Source organism: Vombatus ursinus, unplaced genomic scaffold (genome assembly GCF_900497805.2).
Source record: "Vombatus ursinus unplaced genomic scaffold, bare-nosed wombat genome assembly UNPS02014833.1, whole genome shotgun sequence".
Taxonomy (NCBI): Eukaryota; Metazoa; Chordata; class Mammalia; order Diprotodontia; family Vombatidae; genus Vombatus; species Vombatus ursinus.
In genome coordinates this window covers 5,439,080-5,444,178 of record NW_020954611.1, presented here as the reverse complement: position 1 = coordinate 5,444,178, position 5,099 = coordinate 5,439,080, and the positions used below count along the sequence as shown (strand labels likewise).

At 45.7% G+C, this 5,099-nt stretch overlaps 1 pseudogene; it reads right to left on the bottom strand.

Annotated features, from left to right (window-relative positions):
* Positions 1-769: 769 nt before the first annotated feature.
* On the bottom strand, positions 770-2,749 carry LOC114026219 (annotated as a pseudogene).
* Positions 2,750-5,099: the final 2,350 nt, after the last annotated feature.

The window sequence follows — 5,099 nt, the reverse complement described above, 5'->3', positions numbered from 1 at the left end:
ATGACATCAGGAGGGTGATGTCTTGACTTTCAAGTGATTTGGATTTAAATGAGGCAGAGCCGTGCAAAGTTATGAGCCTCACTCTCTCTTCTAGAGTCCTTGGAGTCCACTGGCAAGACACAGGTCAAGACAAGCGGAGATGGCACCAGATACAGTGGGAGACTTTGTCCCTTTTAAGCTAAGGTCTTTTCCAGGTCTCAGTTTGAATGAGGCAATACCCAAACTAGGCCATCTTTTGCCTCAAAAAATTCTGACCTTCCTTAGTGGTTATTAGAAGAGTCTCAGAGTTAGAATGGAATGGCACTCTTCCTTTGCTGACTTACATCACGGTGGTGGAGAAACAATAAAATACTATCTAAGGACTCCCTCTATCAACTATTGTTCTTGTCATTCAAGCTACAAAGTCAGACACTGCCTGAAGCCACCTTCTTGTATTGAATTTTTGGAGAAGGAAAGATGAGGACATACCCAAAAATTCTGGCTTATTCTTGTCCTGTTACTGGCTGGCTATGCAGCCAATCACCATGTACACAACTAGCTAAGACCCTCACTGCCTGGCCTAATGCTGAGTGATGACAGCTTCTTCAGGCAATGACACTGGACAAAGGGAAGCAGAAGTCTTCACCCCTATGTGCATATTATTTCTTTTTCTTTTTTTACCACTCAAAAACTTTCTTTAATACCAGGTAGTGCTTCAACCCAAACACCACACATGTGCACACCTTTACTGAAGAGATTCCAAGGAGGGCTAGGTCATGCATTAAGAGTGTTAGGTGAGGACTTTGGCATGACCTAACAGAGGTTCAGTTATGAGAAAAAGTGGCCCCAAATGAAACACAGCCCCCTCCCCTCTTTATTCACGAGATCCCTCAATGGCAGTGGAAAAAGACATCAATGCCATGGCAATGAGGAGGCCACAAGGATCCTGGGGGGGTAATGGGAAGATTTGGTTTCTTTACAGTATTACAAAATGTGTTTTAAGAAGAAAAAACAGCCCTGGCCTGCCAGCAGCAGCCTGTTCATGAGTTGGAGCTACAGGATCTGTAGAAGGCCTGAGCACAGCTGGGTGTTGGTACATGAGTGCAAGGGGCAAGTCTTGGTTTATGAGTGGTACTGAGAAGACCTCAGGGCTCCTCAACACTCTCATTCCCCGAAAGGAAGCAGCTGAATATGAGGGACATATTGCATGTTCCCAGATGAGACCAGGAGCAGGGTGGACAGCACAGTGAAGCTAGTCATCAGTCTGGGGCCTATTTGTACATGAGGAAAACAAAAACTCCCATGTTGTTCTTCAATATAAAACAACCAAAGCAACAAGGTTGATTACCTGTAAACTCTCAACTCAAAACTATTTTTAGAACATTGTCCTTAAAAGTTTTGCTAAGGTTTGAAGTGTGGGAAAGTAGTTCAGCTTTTCTCTCTTCTCATTTCTAGCCTGTCAGTGTTTTCCATTGTGAAAGGACATTTCTAACCGCAAAGCAGAAGTATCTGTTGCAAGACAGCTTATAGAGAAAGGGCCATCAGTTTCCTTTCATGCTGATAACCTCTTCCTTCAGAATAAACTTTCTCCTCAACACCTCTGAAATGAGGACAGCAGGGTCTTCTTCCTTCATCAATCTCCAATTCAGGTCTTAGCTCTGCTTCATCCAGTGAATATCCTTCAGGATGTCCATCATGTCTGCAAAGGTGCTTGCTTTTGAAAGAGACACAGTCCTCATCTTCAGCCAAGTTGCAGGCAGCTTTGGAGTCAGTTCTGCAACATTCAGAGCTGGCAGAACAAAGCATGAGAACCGATGGAAGCTCAGGGCCTTCTCACTCAGCCTCCTCTGTGATGTCACTAATGACAAAGGAAGTTGTAGAGTGGAATGAGGATACAAAACAAAGTAAGGGAGAAGAGACATTTGAGCTTCCTGAAGATACGAAATCTGGCGTTAATGAAGCGCAAGCTGCACCTGCTGCCACGATCTTGGCAATCTGGCTGCGTAGGTGGTTCGGCTCAGGGCTGGTAGGCCAGGCTTCTTCAAGGCCTGCTCCGGCCCTCGAAGGATGGGCACTGAGGCATTGCACTGCATGGTGAACAGTGGAGTGGGCTTCCACTTATGCCGCAAAGGCTGGGTGTCAGTCCTGACTCGAGCATAGATTCTCTCTTCATCTGCTGCTCTCCACGCAATATCAGCTAAAGTAGGGACAGGAGGCACATCACTCAGACATAGGTCAGGGATGTTGGGGGCAGCGTCTGAAAGGATGCCCGAGGACGTGGCTTCAAGGGCAGGTTGGTGCCGACCCTCCTCCCTACACTTCGAGCAGCTCCATGTGGTTTGCTCTGCCAGATCGGGACAACAGAATCTGTTTCTATCTCCGACATCACGGCTGCTCTCACCCGGCGCCGCTACCGCATGTTTGGCCATCTTTGGCAACAGCAGGTCTCTATACAGTAAATTCATGTCTCCTCCTCCCTGAGGTCAGGCCCCGCCGCTCACTTCCTTTTCTGCTCACTGCGCCGCAGTGCCCTGGAAGTGGCCTTTCACGCCTGCGCATTGCGCGGTCCTCCCCCAGGTGCGAGCGCTCCCCGCTCTGGGCGGGGCCTGAGCATGGCGCATCCGGCTAGCCGAAGTCTGTGTGAGTCTATTTCTAAGAGCCTTTTAGTCAGGGTGCAGTGAAGCCACTTCATCTGGCTACAACTGTCAGATTTTCAGTGTGAGTATTTAGACCTCAGAAATCATCTAATGCTACAAATCAGGGTTTGATTTATGTTTTTGTTGATTGTCCAGACTTAAGAAAGCTTGGAGAAAATGTAAATAATGCAGATTAAGCTTAAAAGTGGGCCCTGCTTTTCAGAGAGCCGACTGCTAAGCATTTATCAGCACACCCCTGACTTTGGTGCAAAAAGTCTATCCTAGTACATTAAAAGACCTACTACACTTGCACGTGTGCCTGACCATGACTCTAGAAACAACGTCAGGAGGGTCCCCACCTGTGTTTGCTCTTCTGCTACGCCAAGTCTTCGGCATCTCAGAGCAGGCAGCAGTAGGGATGACCTGAAACTTGCACACCAAGTATTGTCACAAAACAGTGAGCCCTTAAATCCCTCTTTAGGTCTTGTAAGCCTCTTGATACCTAGCAGAGTCCAGCATTATTGATCTGTCTCCAGGCTTCTTTTTTAAAGAAGCTTGCTGCCTCCCTTGAGTTCAGCCGCATGCCTATTGGCGGGCAGAGCTAGCTTTTCACTGTGAGTCACCAAATGATGGTCAATGGCTGACTGATTAAAGATAATGAGAGCTCACGCTGGCAAAGTGCTTGAGATGTTTCAGTTGACACTTAAAAATCAGTCTGTGAGGTAGATGCTATTAATATCCCCATTTTACAGATGAGAGAACTGAAATTCAGAGTAATTAGACTTGCCAGTGTCAGAGATGGAATTCTACCCAAGTCTTCCTGATTGCAAGTCTGGCACTCTATTTACTGTGCTACAGTGCTTCTGAATCAATATTGAAAGCTTCCCCTATTGTGTAATAGATTAAATGATTAAGAACAACAGCTAGGTGGTGCCACAGTGCACAGAGCGCTGGGCCTGGAGTTAGAAAGACCTGAGTTCAAATCCAGCCTTAGATACTCACCAGCTATGTGATCTTAGCCTCTGTTTGGCTCAGTTTCCTGGACTATAAAGTAGGGTTAATAATAGCACCTACCTCACATGGTTGTTGTGAGAATCAAATGAGATACACTGTAAGTGCTTAGCACAGTGCCTGCCACACAGTAAGTGCTATATAAATATTAACTATTATTATTTCTCATTTATATTCCAGCCTTAACCATAACAATTTGGGGGATTCTAAAGTGTAGCTGTATGTAGTATATATGAATATTATACCTATACTAATTTACCTGAGAGGTCCTACAGGTAGTGGGGTATAGTGGCTAGAAATCTATACTCAAAAGTCTGAAAGACTTGGGTTCAAATCCTGTTTCTGACACATACTGACTATATGACCCTAGACAAGTCATTTAATTTCAGTGCTTCAAGAAACTCCTGAAGGACAGAGGCTGATAGAGAAAAATTATTTGATAGGAGTCTCCTAGCTTAATGAAATCAAAGCATGATTAAAAATATTTTCTGGTCTATGTTATACAACACAATAAATTTTATAACTTTGGAGTCCAAATTGTGAGTTTTTAATTTTGTTGTTTTTCCATTTCTTTTGAAATTAATAGTGTAATTCTGTTGTTTTTAGTTTTCATTGTCTTTAAGATCTGGGTGGAGGTCTGTTTTGGATAACTTAGGATGTCCAGATCATCCTTAGCAAATCTAAAGTTCTAACCAGGCACTGCTAGGCTCAGGTGTCACATGGAAGGCTAAAGAAAAATCACAGTGGGGCATCTTTCCAGCTAAGTATCACAAATGTGACTCATAAACTAGTGACAAGGGTATGAACTGTGGGAAAGAAGTGGGTGAATGTCAGTGATTCAGCCTCTCCCTGCCCCAGCTCTATGAATAGGCAGCAGAGGGTCTCCCAGATGGGTCAGTACCATGGACTCAGCCCTCAGGGCTCCAAACAGGCTGTGGGGCATGGTCAACCAGAGTGGAGAAGACAGCTAGGCCGGCAGAATGGGTCTCCCTGTGTAGATAACCCAGCTGAGGTTTCTCAAAGTAGATAATGGCCTTAGACGAAGAGAACAGAATTAGGTCTGCAGCTTTTGAGTTGGCAAGAGGGGATAGTGGATCCAGTTCTGGACCCAGAAAAGAGTTAGACCAGCAGCCTGATAGTTCTGAGTAGATTGAGGGCTCATCCCTGGGGCCAGGCCAGCAAATAGCATGGGGTTTCCAAGAAAGGCCAGATTTAAGATTTAGCTCCTAGAACTTTGAACGGTACTGGGCCAGAAACTCAGCCCTGGGTAGGCCAGAGCTGGTTGTGGATGTAGCCCCAGGTCCAGGCCAGTAGCAAGGGGCCTTTCAAAGGAATCAGAATCAGGGATCCAAACAGAACTAAGGCAGAAGCTCAGGTTCTCCTAGGGCAAATTGCAGACAGCCAATTGGAGAGCAGGGCTAGACTAGTGGTGTTCCAGAGTGGGTTGGAGACTTTGCCCTGGCCCAGTACGGT